This window comes from Bemisia tabaci, chromosome 7, assembly GCF_918797505.1.
Source record: "Bemisia tabaci chromosome 7, PGI_BMITA_v3".
NCBI classification, from domain to species: Eukaryota; Metazoa; Arthropoda; class Insecta; order Hemiptera; family Aleyrodidae; genus Bemisia; species Bemisia tabaci.
Window position 1 is genome coordinate 49,743,697 of NC_092799.1, and position 17,556 is coordinate 49,761,252.

Consider the following 17,556-nt stretch of genomic DNA (forward strand, 5'->3'; position numbering starts at 1 on the left):
CTCCGTGTACATCCGTTCAAACGAGTGGTGCTGGAGCAAAGTCACAAATTAACGGCGGCAGAGGCGCGATGAGAAACAAAACAACAACAAAAAAAACCCGAAAAGATGCTGGCACCTGTAAGCGCGGAGCATGCGACCTGAACTTGACTTAATTCATGCGCGGAGACATGGAGCATACGCGTTACGCGTTACGTATCGAGACGGGGGTTTAATTGTTTTGATAGCGCACGGACGCCGGCTAAAACTATACGATGAATTATTCATCCTCATCAACATAAACGAGCTTGCGCCGACTTTGAAAGGGACATCCTCCGGGTCCCGCGCACCTAATGACGCCCTAACTAACCCTGCGATCATTGTTTAACCTCTCACTTTTGAGCTCCCTGCTCGAGGATGATCGGTGATTTAATTATCCTCCTCCGGACGCGTGGCTTCTCAATTGGACGTCCGATTCGCGTGCGCCGCGATCCCTGGTCCATTTTAGAAACAACTTATGTGATGTTAGTTTTCTTACTTAGATACGTGCTTTTGCGGATGAGCTAGGAATAGAGGTTTTTTATTGCAAAATGGAGTCAATGATAAGTCCCTTTGTTGTTCTGAAAGGTACGACTTACGGTGCCTCTTTTATTATATTTGGTCCTTATGATACAAACGATTGGACTAAATTTTGCGATTTGGAACTACAATTTCTTGCTCAGTTTGGAAACAACGTATGCACCATAATTTCCCTTTAGCACATGAGTGTTTTTTTTTTCGGATGCGCCAGAAATTGCAGTTCCGAATTGCAAGATGAAGTCCAAATGAGTTGACGTTAAAATCGTAAAGCTTACGAAACGGCGATTCTTTACATTTGTCCTGTTTCTGCCACATTGATTGATGTTTCATTTATCTTCGTGAAGGGAGGTTAAAATGCTCTCCGCCGTACTTGCAACCTCCATTTGTCAAATCTGCAGGACTAACCTAGAACCTATATTTTGGTCAACAAGTGAAGCAGTAACCAATGAGCAAAAAATAGCGTTGTCCTCCGAATATAATGTTTGCCTCACTCGATCAAGTGCATTGCGTAGATTATCAGTGTACTGTAGAGTCGCTGGAAATGTGTTGTCTCTGGCCCAAACGAAAGGAGTCGTTGACGCAACCCGCGAAGCACGCAGTGAAAATTATGCAGCAACTCCTCGTAGCTTAAAGAATTCAAATTTATGGATGTAGGCGACCGTGGCGTCAAAACAAGGAAGGTGCCGGCGGTCGGTGATCATAAAATAGTTAGCGCCAGGATTGTCTCAGATTCATGAATGAATCCACTTTTTCCTCACCTTATTTTTTGTTGCACCGGTAATTATGTGAGCGGCGTTAATTTATTTTAAACCGCTCTTAAAATAATCGTCCTGAGTCTATGGAACCTGCGCGATGAACCCGATGAGCGACTAGTCAACTCCCCCCCCCCTCTTACTCTTAGAAGGAATTCCTATGCTCCATGCAGCGTTTGACCAGGAGACCCCACAACGCAACCATCCTTGTACCTAGTCTAAAAGTTACTTTCGAAAGTCAACACCCGATGATAACTTATGAAAGAAGCTTTTAGGATCTTGAGATAGTGACATTGGGTAGCTGCTGCCTGGCTTCGGCTTGAAGTTTTCTTTGTTGTTTTGAAAAATATCACTTATGCAAATATGTATATAGGTGTCATCGATCCGTTTTTTAAAACGGTTTGTTTTGACCGTTATACCATAAGTTGCAGCTGAATTGCGAGTCTTATTTTACCCCAAACGGTACTTTCGATGGAAACAAATCAATATCCGATACTAAATCTTAGGAAAAGGGTTCAACGGTTTTTTTTAAATACAAATAGCCTCAAAAAGAAAGCATGTCAAGACCGCGGAATTGATTGTTAAAAAAAGACGGTTACGTGTGGATGAGGATCAAACATCATGGAAAGGAGTTTGTCCGTTGGTTCGAAAGCAGGCGCCACAATCATCCCGAAGGAGTTGAAGAAAGACTTCGGCAGTAAAACTAATACTCAAAGCCAAATCCATCAACTTGCCCTTCGAGGACCCAGTGCCCGATAATCAGGTTCCTCGGAGGGAAATGCAAATTTTGGCGATGCCCCCGGAAACCTGCCCTTATTCAGATTCGTGTAACGTTCGTTCCGGATATGCTCATTAATTCAGGTGTCATCGGCGCGGCGTTTAACGAGATAACCTCAAATCCTCGAAAATCCCGGGGATAAAGGGTGCAGGAAGAAAAAAACGGTCAAACGATTGTGTGGGAAATTAAAATTCACGATCGCTTCGGTTCCGGGAGGAAGTCAAATTCGGGGGCACGAGGAGGCAGAGAGGAAAAAAACCGTTGGCGCGCGATCGCCGGATTGGTTACAGGAGAGTTGAAGATGCGCAATGATATGCAGAAGCAGGAAGACAGGAAGGAGAAGTGGGAGAAGGCGAAGGAAGGAAGGAGGAAGGAGGAGCGAGGAGGAATGGGAAGCGGAAACCCGGTCGGGCAGTGCAATAAATTGATAATATATTATATGAAATTTGTTTTGTAATAACTATAAACTGTCAATACGGTCGCGGGATGATGGCTCTTAATTCCGGGGTTTATCTAAAGGATGATTTCGGGGCCCCATTGAGATCCATGAGAAAAAAATCTGAATAATAGCCGGGCCTGGGAGCCAAGGGGTTGAGCCGTGGCGGGAGTGCCCTCCTCGCGAAAACGAAATTAAAAAGACACCTTTTTTAAATAACAAATCAAATTTAAATAATTTTAGTGAGAAAATTTGAATAAAAGGGGTGAAGAAGCTCCAGTGCGAGGCGCGCAGGTAAAGGCTTGGGCAACGGGGGTATTGTTATTCAAAGCACCCGACAATGGGAACAACCCCAACCCCCAACCCCTCGGCCGGGTTACAACAGGTTGCCGCGGCGCAACCGCGCTCCGCCGGTGACAGACAGGTACATTTTTGCATACACCTCAACCTATCAACCCCCGGAAAAGGATCCCCTCGTTAATATGCAAGGAGCCTCCCGATCTCGGTAAATATCATCAAAAATCACACAGCCCGCGCTAGGATTGCTGGGAATCGCCGCCGTGACTCGCGACTTCCCCCCACCGGCGCAGCGTATATTTCACAAGATCTGTCACGCAAGGGATAACCCTTGTATTTAAATGATGCATCATCTTCGATCCGCGGATCCATCCCAATCGATTTCTCCCGATATTTGCTCGGCCCGCTAATAATTCCATTACCCGGATTTTGTCTCACGGAGCTGAATTCAATCACCTTGCACCGTTACATGGGGTGCCTCATTTGCCTCGCACCCATTTCCTCATTTTAATATTCAAATAACTCGGAAAACGGGAAGATGCCCATCCCATGCCGCCACGTTACACTCTTAATTCGCCATTTCGTACACGAAATTCGAGGGTTTCGTGACCGGTTTGGTGGCCGTGGGAAAAAGTCGTTGCTACCGTCCTGTATCGGGAATCCATCGTCGTGCACTGCCTCTTAGCGGCCGATCAGTTGGTTCATTTGAATATTTTTCAGTTTCACCGCTCCGCTCACTTTCGGGGCCGTAAACGGGTCGCCTTTGAGCCGATGCCTTTAAACGGCCGCACAGTGCGGCATGCTTATGGACGATGTGGACAAAAATCGTTACAACGATGAAAAAAGGATTATTGGCCCAAGAAGATGCTGATTCTGAAGTAATTTTTGCCGTAGAATCCGATTCTGAAGCCAAAAATTCTCTATGATTGGAATTTTGGCCTCAAAAACAAGATGGCTGCCGAAAAAACCTCAAAATGATCCTCTCAATAATGCAAAATTTGAATTGTACGGATGCAGGTCTTTGAGGTGTCAATCCATATGTAATTTTTCCCGTAGAATCCAATTCTACAACCTAAAATTCCCTAGAACTGAAATTTTGGCTTCAAAAACAAGATGGCTGCCAAAAAACCTCAAAATAATCCTCTCAATAATACAAAATTTGAATTGCTCGGATGTAGGTCTTTTAGGTATTAATTCTTATGTAAATTCTCCCGTAAAATCCGATTCTGAAGCCAAAAATTCTCTAAGACTGAAATTTTGGCTCCAAAGCAAGATGGCTGCCAAATAAGCTAAAAGTGATCCTCTTAATAATGCAAAATTTGATTTGTACGGATGCAGGTCTTTGAGGTATCAATTCTTATGTAATTTCTCACATAGAATCCAATTTTGCAACTTAAAATTCTCTAGGACTGAAATTTTGGCTTCAAATACAAGATGGATGCCAAAAAACCTCAAAATGATCCTCTCAAAAATACAAAATTTGATTTGTATGGATGCAGGTCCTTGAAGTATCCATTCTTATGTAATTTCTTCCGTAGAATCCAATTCTAGGTAGAACCTAAAATTCTCTAGGACTTAAGTTATGGCTTTAAAAGCAGTATGAAAAAAAAAAATGAAAAAAAAAAAAAAAAAAAAAAAAAAAACCTCCTCATTAACGGAAAATTTGAATAATACGGATGAGGTAAGTATTATGAGCCACAAGATTTCAGTTTGTCCATTCTTCATGAAGAAACCTGAAGTTGGGTGAGAAATAACTAAATATTTCTTTTTTATTTTTGTAGGGATGATAATTCCATGCACCAAAGATACCTTCTTGATCTTTACAATAGAATGAGCAAATGCACAGTTGGTTCCTCTACAGATTTCTAAATACACATACCTGCATGATTCATTAAAATGAATCAAAAGCACACTAATTATCACTGACTTGTATGAAGAACACTGCAAACCAAGTGACGAGCACACATGCCGTCTCCCAAAACAGTTGTTTTTGGCCAAATGAATGCAGCCTATAATAACAGCCTGAAATATATTTCCCTTAATTTGACGCCAAAGTATAGTCAGTGGCAGGAGTAGGTAATTAAATCCATTAATTAGTGATGTAGCATCAGGGAGGCACTTTCTGAACCTCTGCGCATGCGCTTAAGCATTCTGCGCTTTGGGCAATGCTGATTCTACATGAGAAATTATGACATCATAGGATTTGTGCTGCAGCGCAAATGACTTTTAACATGATACAGGTCAAATCTTGGCATGACATATTAAAACAGAATCCTTCTCAAATCATCAAGGAGAATATATCCATGACTAGACTGATAATGGTTGGCATCATGTTATGAAAATGCAGGAAATAATGGTAATTTTAAGAATGCAGAAATTGGGAGCTAAGCATTTTAACACCTAACTTCCTAATTAAGGGTCCTGAATGAAACGAAATGCAGGCCCTGATTTGCTCAAATATAAAGGAGGAAATAAATTTTCTATTGAGTAGAAAGAAAATGAAACTCACCACGCAAGTGTCCTAAGGACAAACCAGAAGGAAAAATACTCAAGAGTAAGTATTTAGTCACACACCACATTCAGGAGTATTTCACTCATTCTCATAATGATTGAAAACACCACTGATTCTCCCATTCAAAGAGCAAAGCCTTTTATGAGCTTCAAAAACTAAGGAACGATTAAGAACTGTATAGGATGGTAAGCACCGAACATGACTTGATTAACGCGCACAGTATTCAATGTGACGATAAGTAGGTATAGATGAATTATCACTGCTAAATTTTTAAACAAAGCTGAAGCACAATATGTGATCATGCCATTTGTTTAAATAATTATACAGCTACTATTGAATTGAGCAATGGATCTTGCTTTCATGAGAATTAGAGGTTATGCTGTTGACGTACCGCACTATCTGACCTCAGCGTAACAGTCAATACTCACTAATCAAGAAATTTCACTTGCTGAAGGGAGGTAAATTGTAAAGGCAGACTTTACCTGAACAATAGAGAAACCTTACTTCATTCAATTATGGGAAGAAAACGTTTGGGGCCTGAGATATCAGGTCATTCAATTCACTGAGAGTGAGAACATTGAAAATCATACATTCTGCCGGGTAAAGGTAGAAATCCGCACTTCGGCTGAAAGCTTAATACATTTGAAATAAGAAGGTGTAAATATTTGTTACCATGGTTAAGAATGGACAACGAAATCCACAAATCTCCAAGTACTTATTAGCACCCAAGACTCACATTTCTAGTGATAGCTATTCTATGTTTCACCTCCGGTTAACTGAACGAAATAGATCACAATTTTCTCGCAAAATCTGAGAGAATTTACTTCGGCACATGCACATGATTTGAGCTAAATACGATTGTATCTAGTGATAAGCGAGACACAAGACACAAGATTTGTTTTGTTTTGTTTACCATGAACGCTGTTCAGCGGGATTTGGGAATTCCCGCATGGGAAAACCCATACTATGTTGCCGCCTTCAAAAATTGATGCATTTTAGGTTGAAAACATAACACTTAACTTCAAATAACAAAGAAAGTAGCAGCAACATAGGAAAATCCTTTGGCACAGTCATTCTAGGACATATAAGGAATAAGAAAATGCTAATATCTCAGGATATTTTGCGTATTTCTCGAGAAAAGTCCATTTGAAGTTGGCAACCTCGAATAAGCCCTATGCTACCCATGTAAAATCCACGTATGCACTTATTACTCAAATTTAAAGTTCTTATAAAAAAATTATTAGCAGCAACATAGGAAAATCCTTTGGCACGATCAAAGTATGATACCTAAGGAATAAGAAAATGTTAACGTCCAGGAGTATTTTGAGTATTTCTCGAGAAAAGTCCATTTGAAGTTGGCAACCTCGAACAAGCCCTATGCTACCCATGTAAAATCCCCGTATGCACTTATTACTCAAATTTAAAGTTCTTATAAAAAAATTATAAGCAGCAACATAGGAAAATCCTTTGGCACAATCAAAGTATGATACCTAAGGAATAAGAAAATGTTAACGTCCAGGAGTATTTTGAGTATTTCTCGAGAAAAGTCCATCTAAAGTTGGCAACCTCGAATCAGCCCTATGTTAGCAATGTAAAAACACCGTCAAATACCCAAACTTTAACTTCTTATAAAAAAATTATAAGCAGCAACATAGGAAAACCCTTTGGCACGATCAAAGTAGGATACATAAGGAATAAGAAAATGTTAACGTCCAGGAGTATTTTGAGTATTTCTCGAGAAAAGTCTTTTTAAGTTTTTAGTCTTTTCCCCATATGTTTTCAATGGGGAAATTCATTCCCGAGATTTTTCCTTCAACTTTACCGGCTTATCCATGGTGATCTACGAATGAAAATCACAAATAAACTATCATTCCTTGTCAGAAAAACGTTCCTCACCATGAATATCAAGAAAAATTGTGCATTTTCAAAAAAAAAATTTTGACGACTTTTTCGATTTTTGTCCACGGAGTGCCGCACTGTGGGCCGGCTCAACCCTATCGGCGTTGCATCTGGAAAGCAATAAACGCGGTCGTAACGGATGGTTGACACCTGCGCATGATCCCGGAAAGAAATTGCTTTGGATTCGGAAAGGGGATATCAACGGTCGCATCCGTTGCAGCAGCTGAGGTCTGGTGCAACCTAAGTGTTTGGACGACTAGCGGAGAGAATGCACATGCACAACCCACTATTCAAGGAGAAATGCAAATCTTGATGAGAGGAAAGATACCGGGAAGAGACTTGGTTTGAACAGAAATTTTGAATTTTAATCTTGAAATCTTGAATATAAACCCAGGAAAAACTTTCTCGTGAAGCAAGCAGAAAGTGTGCTTATATGGAGGGAAATTTCAGTTGTATCAAAAAAAAGTCTGGTTGATTTAAGAAATTTTGCCTTTGATTTCAGCGAAATTACTTTTGTTGGCAAATTTGAATATTTCTTTGAGTACTACCCGCACTGGCATCACTGAGCAAAAATGCCATCCACGAGCAAGCCCAAAAATGTCCAACGAGACCAAAACAATGATTATCTAAATATTTTAAATGAAAAAAAAATTCCTCTTTTTCATCAGCCGCTTGAATTTTTGTAGGACAATGGAGCTTCATGCCTTTTAGGCATATACATGGATCAAATCACCGGGAAATTATTGTTTTGGGCACGGAGAGTTGTAGTAGAATGATGATGTATTTTATTCAAAATTATTACAATTTTTAGTGTTGATGTTCTTAAATTTGCGTAGATTTATTTGACTGGTTAAATCATTTTATAGTTTTATGATAAGGTTATGACAAGGCTCAAGATTCCACCTTGTCAAATAACTAAAATAAATCATTGGTTCATTTAAAAAAAAAAGGCTCAAGATTATGACAAAATTCTACGTCAAGGACTAGAACTGTACAATCTCACATTATCAATTTAAAATAAACGATCTCGTCTTTCACAATACGCGGAATAAAAGAACTTATGGGAATTAAAGTATTCATACTGCAGTCTTCACTTCATAGAGCAACTGTGAAACTGACATTAGAAAATTTTATGTCAGAAAGCCGGAATATCTCATACAAATCAAGAATCAAACTGAATCTCCCCTTGAATTACACCCTAACGCATTTTTTTCTCTTTTTTTTTTGTATATTTAGCCATATAATGCACGCTTAACTTGAGAATGCAAAATGAGAGGAAATTGCGAACTACCCTATCTTAGCTAAGTGAGAGGAGGGCGTACTTGAACTCATTATCTTTTAATTTGCTCGATCCTCTTGACGAGTTAGCGGGTGAATTAACCTTAAAACGTGCCGGAAACGTCGAAACACCCTAAAATTTTTAACGAGCGGTGGTTGCTACTGGCAGTGGTGCGGGTTTCGCCGCTCGAGAGTTAAATGAAGGGGAAACACACGGCAAATAATTGGGCTGTTGGCAGCACAAGTGGTGTTGCTGAATTGCATTGTTGTCGTCATGATATTCTTCGTTCAATCGCGCAATCCTCATCGGCCGAGAATAGCAACTGCTTTTCTTGGTCTCTCATCTTCTCTTAAATGAGAAAACTGTAATACTAGGAAGCTTTAATTTCGTAAAACGATGAGGAGAAATGTATGATTGAGGGTGCTAAAAACTGCAATGTTGAAACCTGAGGCAAATCGTAAAAAAATTTGTTGATTAGCTTGGACTTTACTAGAATCAACTGAGTTTGAAAGACATCAACCGAGGTGTCAACACCTGGATTTTGAGTGATTAAATCACATAGTGTTGCAAGAAGATGCAACCAATGAAGAAACACATGATTTATCTATTTTAAAAAAATCAAAATGAATGAACTGATCTGAGAAGAATGCAAATCAGCAGCCAAACTCAGTTTTTGTTCTTTGAAATGGACCACTAGACAAGGTACGAATTTCAACATTCTGATACACGTTTCTCAATCAAAATTTCACGTAGAACACGATACGCACAACGAAAATTACCAAAATCAACTCCTGACGAAGATATTTAATGATTCTTGATGCGTGAATTCAAACCACCCGCTCATGAAAACTCAATGCTCTACGTGATTCACATCGCGCGCTAAATGTTTATCATGACAGTCTCTGCGATGTAAAAATCTTCAACTTCAATCTTGACGCTTTGGCTCAGCTATAGAAAATTACCAATAGTTTGAACAACACATGGTGGAAAATGAACATTGCTCGATTGAGAAGCTTGCTGAAACCGTTGTAGTGGGCGATTTGACTCACGTAGAGCTTTGAGTTTCTCGTCAGCGGGCAGTTCAAATTCCTCGTAATCAGTGCGAAATAAAAACGTTAATATCTTCGTTAGAAGTTGGTTTCGGTAATTTTCGTAGTGTGAATCGTGTTCTACGTGAAATTCTGGTTAAGAAACATGTATCAGATTGCTTAAATTCGTACCTTGTCTAGTCGTCCATTGTTGGAAAAAAACCTTTGCTGCTGTCTCCGAGAAGCCTGTCGCCTTTGAACATCAAAGGACATGCAGAGTATTTTATTCATTATTCACCCATTAAAAAGAAAACAATGATATCTCCAAAAATGCGACATTTATTTTCTTGCTATGATAGGATCAATCGGTGCACTTTCAATCACACTGGGGAAAAAAACCACATTGGATCTAGAGTCCAGACTCTTGAAAACATTGACAAGAAACAATGCTCTTGATTCAATCGGATTTTTACTTGAATCAAAACGAGTTCGCTTAATTCAAGAGGCTTGGTTCTTGATTTCAGCTAGATTCTGATTGAATCAAGAGTGATTTTTCTTGTCGATGTTTTTAAGAGTCTGGACTCTAGATCCAATGTGTTTTTTTTTTCCAGTGCACTTTCCCGGCATCACCTCCTGCGGACCGATTATTGAAACTGATCGACAAAACTATAGACAAAGACGACAAAAGGGATTTGGAGGGATCTTATTGGCAGTAACGGGTGGTTACAATGGACATAGGCGGCGGGTAATAGACTAACTAACGGCAACCCACGAGAAATCCGACAGTTAGTCCATCATTTTCTCTCTTAGTCTATAAAAACCACACATTTCAACCAATAGGATCGCTCCATACCCCCTATGTCTTCTTTGTCTATAGCTTTGTCTTTAAATTTCAATAATCAGCCCGCAGGAGGGAAAACAAAGGGCGTCGTCCGGGGAACTTCTTCTTTGGTGATTATTGTAGATGAATGTAGAAGTCGAGACCTCTAGCGCACCCTCAGATACACCTCTACAACCACCCCCAATAACAACATTTATTTCGAAGCGCTCAATCGGGGCGCCTCCAATCTCTTTGCGGGCACCCCCTCTCGGAAGGAAAACAAAAGGCGTCGTCCGGGGCCGGGGTCCGGGGCACGCGACCAGAAGTCGAGTGGCCGGGCGGGATTAATCGGTAATTAAATGAGCTCCCGAGCAGGTTTACTATTATGATTTTAATTTTTGGAGCGCATCTCATTAGGGCCAGGAGCCGGGTCCGACCCGGGAGCCAGAGTCTGGGACTGGGAAGTGCGAGTGAATTAAATGAATGCTAAATTATGATGATTATTGCCCAGCTCCGGGCTCCAGGGTCCGGGGTTCGGGGTCCGGCGCGGCGCGCGTGCTCCGGCCAAGACGGATGCCACGCTCTCCGGATGACTCTTCGCTCTTGTTCTCCTCCAACCACGGCTTCGGCTCGCCATTGTTTTAATGCGTGTGCACCGTGCATGTGCATCTCTGTTTACGCGCTGTCCCGCCGCGCGGCTGGGGGTCAGCGCCGAGTCCCCCACTCAGTTGCCGATTTTCTACCGCTTTCCAGGGACGCACTGAAGAGAAATTCTCGGCGTTTTTACCAAGGTCCGTTGGTACCTTTACCATCTCACTTTTTTAACCAATTATTGGTAATTTTACCAAGACAGACTGGTAAGCTTACCTAAAAACCGGTCTTTTTACTGTTTTTTTCAGGTAAGAATACCACTTTTATTGGTAATCACTTCCCGGTAACTTTCTGTGGTAATTCTACCACAGTCGATGAAAAATATCGGCGTTTTTACCAAGGTCCAGTAAAATTACCGAGAAAGTTCAATGATTTTACCGAGATTTCTCGGTAAAATTACCAATTCCATAACTGGTAATTTTACCAAGAAAAAACTGGGATCAAATAGAACCCTGAATTCTTGGTAATTTTACCCTTTTCTTGGTAAATTCACCGAGATTTTTTTTTCAGTGTTTTCTACCGCTTTCGAGGGACGAGTTGACCGCATTTAGCAAAATGAACCATCAAGATTACAGAGATTTTAAAGTCGTGCAACCTCTTCTTTTCCTTCAAAAATACCGAATATATGTGTAGTATTAAAATTTACACAATATTTTCCTCTAAAATTGACAATTTTTTGGTGGGAAGCCGTAACTGTTTGCTATTTTGGGATATTTTTTAGATTTTAATGGACATTTTTACAACACTGTATCGCACTCGCTCCTTTTCGCTAAATTCGACACAAGTATGCGTGAGTTCTTTTTTTTTTTTTTAGAAAGTTGAGAAGATTTTAAGCGCACTTCACTTGAAACATGCTACGATAAGGCCATATCAGGAGTCATTTTGAAAAAAATAAAAATTAATATTTTTTTCAGAGATTTATAGAGTGCAGGTCTAAAAATTGGTATCTCGACGACAGTATAGTCACTTTACCCATGAAAAACCCTGGAAGTGTGTGAGTCAGAGATTTAAAATGAAACACCAGGGAATTAATGTTTAATTCAACTCGCTTCGATTGAAGTCAATGGGAATTCTACACATGTTACCCACGATTTTTACTCACTAGGGATGAAATAAGATGAATTAGGATGAAGGTTTGGCAATGATGGGCGCCTGGTCCCTTGTCGCGATGGGCCCTTGGCTGATTGGCGCGGGGGCCTTTGTTTTCTGCACGCAATGAATGAGCGGCGCGGCCGCGGTGGGTTCTGAGCTTCGGCGAAAGTGCGAGGGGCCCCGTTCAGAGGTAAGTGACGCATGCCACTTACACCTATTAGTGACTGACTCCATCTCAATTATCTTCAATTCAAAGGCATCCTCAAGCGTTTGTCTCCGGGCCCTTGAAACTTGAAGCGCCTGATAACAATACGCAGGAGTCGCTTAAACAGACGGAGGAGCTTAAATATTCAGCAAACGCCGATGATTAGAGGAAATCCTCCGATAGGACTAAAACTGGCGCGGCAGTCAGCATGAAACGCATAGCGCCTACAAGACTGCATGAATACTTCACGTATTGCGTCAAACAGTGTGGTCAGGAGCGGTCGGCGTGAAACGCATAGCGCCTACAAGACTGCATGAATACTTCCAACATAGCAATGTTGCATTGCTCCAACAAGCAAGTAGGTATATCATAGTGCATAGTGCATTGTGCAAATATATTCATGTACAAAATTGAATTGCGTGAGTTAGTTTTGCAACCGTAGAATGGAGTTACGTTCTTTTGTCTGTGCAACGACGATTATAGGATACTGATTGTAACACCATATCGATGGTGAAACTGCAGAAAGGCAGATCTCGCTTTGTGGCGTTGCAGACTGCCAAGGCAGTCAACGACGTATGGGACAAAACAAATTTGGGTGATTGAGCCCAAAATTTTAAAGTGTCACCTAGCACTGGGAGGTTGTCGAAGAGCCTGCGTTCTCTCTAAGGAAGATGCATAATGCAGCATCCAAAATTATTAAAATTTGCTTCAAGTAGATGAGTGCAGACAGTTCTCGCCTCTAGTATTACAATTAAAATCCAGTCGATCACGTTTGACCTTAAAATGTCACAAATGACAGGTAGCTTAAACGCAACTTAAAATATTGTATTATTTCATCAAGTTTAAGCTTCTGAGATCCACGGGGTTTCCCAAGATCCACCCTTTCGGTGACATAGCCATTGGTAATTTACATTTCCAGGGGCAAAATCTAGAATTCCAGTTTTGCACGAGCACCTTGACCGGGTACTTAGCATTCAAATTCGCCGGTCTTAAGCAGATTTTCGGTCTGCACGTCTGGTAGCCTTTGTGATAAAGATAAAATGGTGGACTTGACAAAACGTTTAATTTATTCGCTCGTACAAGACGCGAATTTTTGGATTTTCCGTCTTGCCCAGAACCGCGGTTCACTTGGGCCATTAAAAGCCTGAAGGCAGTCCAGTTCGGAAAAAGATTAAGAGAAAAAAGCCAGCACAAGGCTTGCCACCGATCAAGAGAAACCGGCAATGAGGGAGCTCCACAACATCTTTTTCAAATGACCCGTAAGGTCCGTAGTGTTGCTGGCATATCGAGGCTCAGTGGAGGATGGACATTTTTGGTTTCGACGGAGATCGACTCAAAATGCATGTTCGAATTATGAATATCGATATCCTGTCCTAATCCGCATAAAGCTTGCAAGATAGTCAGAACGAAATTTACGTAATCGGTATGATCTCAAAATTCAAATCTTATTAGAGGAGCTGGGTCTGCTTTAATGTTACAGGCTTACACGTGACGGAGCCTAAAGCCTCTCCAAAGGTCATCATCTGGACGGCCTTTGATGGCTGCTTCGGGACGGCTTTTGACATGATTCGAACTGTCGTGTCAATCGCCTTCCGACATCGATAACTCTTCTTCTTTTTGGTCAAGATAATATTTCTTCGTGATCATCAGGAAAAAGGCGGAGAGCAGCTTATATTTCCGAGGTTCGAATTTTCCTCGCGTTTTTGGCACACTCAAAATGGTCAAGGCGACTCAGGTATTCAGAGCAGTGCACAGCTCACACACGAGTGCATAGCGAGGTGTCACGTGAGAAGAGAGAACTCAAGGTCGCGAATCAACTTTTAAAGAGGAGTAATGCATGAAATATTCATGGAATCACATGCATGTAACTTTTTTTTTTTTTTTTTTTTTTTTTTTTTTTTTTTTTTTTTTAATGGAATTTTAATTCTATTCTTTTGGTATGTGTCCGCACCGCACTCAGTCCATGTAAAATGTAAGTTTAGAAATTACATTAATGAGCAATTTTCATATGATCTCATAGTAACTACAGATTCAGTTCCACTTGATTACCAGACAAAATTGCCGATAATTTTTGCTTGAGTTGGCATTATATAGGACATTTTCATCAAAACATAGAGATGTTGACTTTTTCGTAATTCGGTTGTTCTTTGTATATTTTTATCAGTCGCTCCCAAGCATTTGGAGTCCCTTAGACATCAAATTTTCTGTAGCTCAACATTCTCACGAAAAAACTCCAACACTAAACACGCTGATCCTTTGTAATTTATTTTCAAATTTTAATTTTTTTGTCTTCATTTTTATGGATAAGTCGAACCAGTTAACTATTAATTAGATTTGGATCTCATAGAACCTCTGTTTGGTGGAAAACGCTGTTTTCAACGTCACCTAGAGACTCCAGATTTGTGCGGGAGATTATAATAGACGTAAGGCCGTATCTCTATATCCACGTGAGCCCTGGGTTTCGTATAACCCAATGCTTTCTGGGGCTCAAGTGGGAATAGAGATACGCTCTTACATCAGAGTGGCGACGAGTTTTGAAACAAGCGGTTCGCAAGGAACCCCGCGGTTCGAAAAAAAGTTAATCAGCACTCGACTCAGGAGGACATATTAGCGTTGCGATTTATCGATTGATACGCCTTCAAAACCTCCACAAAATATCGATTATCGGTGTGTTTGCAACGAGCACCTTGATAATCGATTTTATACTTGGATTCAAATGGGAGCATATCGATTATTCGCGGTTTGCCGCTGGATGATAACACCGTAAATCACGGTTACCCAACCGAAAATCTTTTGAACACCGAAGATCGAGACACCTCCTCGCCCGGTGTCTATTTCAACTCCAAAAGTACGCTGCCGTGCTAAGGAAGAACGCCGTATGAACATCCGAGAGTTGCCAAATTTCCTTCGATTAAACGTTTATTTTTGTGGAATGATATGAATATTTTTCTTTGCAATTTTAAGAAACCTTAGGTGAACTTGCGAACAAATTATATGAAATATTGGAAGAAAAATACTGACAATTTTTCCAAGGATTCGTGATTCACCAAGGGAAATTTGGCAACGCCTGAAGGTTCATACGACGTTTTTCCTTAGCACGGCAGTACGGATCCCGGGGAGACGCACTGAGTCCACACACGCACACTTTTACAGTGTTCGAGCATGTGTGAGTGTTTGCGGTCGCTGGATAAATATGCGTCTAGTTTCCTAATAACTCGACCAAATAGAACAAGCAGTCCGTAAGAATTTGACTGCAGCACCAGTAGCTTGTAGACGAGGCGGGAAGAAGAGTAGGAGACCTTACCGAGTTGCCATGTTTGGGGCATCTTTATCGACGAGAAAAATGTAAGAATTCACGTACAGGGCTCAATGAATTTTTCCTGAATTATTAAGTTGGATCCATTTGAAGAGGATTAATGGACTACATTTTGTAATCAGAAACTACAATTTCTGGCTCAATTAAGAAACAACGTATGTAACACTTGTTTCCACATAAGTGTTTTTACACATGAGGAAGAAATTTTTGCTCCTAATTGTAGAATGTGGTCAAAATCATTTACTCGAATGGAGAGTATATTCCTTAAAGGGAACAGAAAAAGTGAAAAACGAGAATACGCGCATTTTAACCGAATGGTGTAAATTTTGTTGCATATTTAAAAAAAGGGAAAAAATTCACTACTTATTTATGTGTTCAAAAATGTAAAAATTACTACATTTTACTGTTTACAAAAAGTCCGTAAGTAGGTAAAAAAACTGCAAATTATATAAATTAGCAACTTGAAAGAGTATACATTTTACCGTAGATTTGCGAATAGATCGATCACGTAAAATTAAGGTCTCAGCGCATTGATCACACATTACAAAAAATGTATCTAGATTCTTAAGTTCTGAACTTTAATTAGTGAGTTTAATGGTGCAAAAAAAAATAAAAAAGACGCTTGAAATATGTCATTTTTGAAAACATGGTTGTGAATATTTGTCGCTAATTTAAAAAAAAAAAAAAAAAAAAAAAAAAAAAAAAAAAAAAAAAAAATTCATTGCTTCACTGATCAAAAATGAAGTAAGACGGAAGTCTTGAACATCGCAAAGCACACTGCAGACCTTGAACATTTTACAATCTATACATCGGATATTTTGAAACATTGCAAAAGATTTACGCTTTTTTCGACTGCAGCTATCGATTCACCGAACAACGAAATTACGAAATCAGTCCGTCTATACCGGAAAACGAAGCTAAAAACCCACGGAAACACTAGAAACTAACTGCGCTCATAGGTCCTAAACGTCTGGCTTGCGTACTTCATCATTTCCTATGCATACAAAGAGACCTAACTCTATTCCAAGGTTACAAAATTGACTCGAAAAATTCAAATTTTACCATGATACGAATGAGCAATTCCACCTCAAATTCCTCCTGATATATGCACGTCTCTGATCAAAATAAAAATTAGTGAAATTCGAAGGTAGGGACGCTCTATAGAGCTGATAAAAATACAATTTGTGAATGGAGATTTCGCAGCGGTGAAATGTACTTACGTTCCATCGTCTGAAAAACGACGATATATTCGAGCCCACTACTGCCATACGAAGGAGGAACGTAGTATGAGCCTTCAGGCGTTGCCAAATTTCCTTCGATGAAACACGAATTCCCCAGTAATCTTATGTGCTGGTTACACGCTCAAATTTCCATCAATTTCTGATCAAATGGTGCTTGGTGCGCACCATCTACCATCTAATTTCTGCGGCCTGCAAAAATTTGATGGTAGATGATGGAGCTGTGGGGCTCATCCTTCATCTGATTTCCACACAACCGTGCTTATTTCAGGCTTAATTCAATCAACACGCTGTTTTATTTAATCTTACTCATCAATCTAGATAACTGTCGACCGCCATCTTGGTCATCATTTTGATCGGAATTTGACGGAAATTGAGCGTGTAACCAGGCCATTTAGACAATTTTGTTCGCAATTTCACCTAGAGTTCCTGAAAATTTCAAGGGAAAATACCCATAGCTTTCCTAAAAAACGAACATTTTATCGAAGGAAATTTGGCAACTCTCGAATGTTCATACGCCGTTTTTCCTTAGGACGGCGGACTAGTAATACATATTTTTGGAATAAATCTAACTGGCGGGGCGGCGCGAAGCACGGAGTTATCCTCGTGCTATGGCAACGCTCCCGGGAGCGAGAGAGAAGCGCGGGTAGAGGAGGATGGAGCGAGTGATGGCTATGTGACAAGAAGATGTCCTTGCT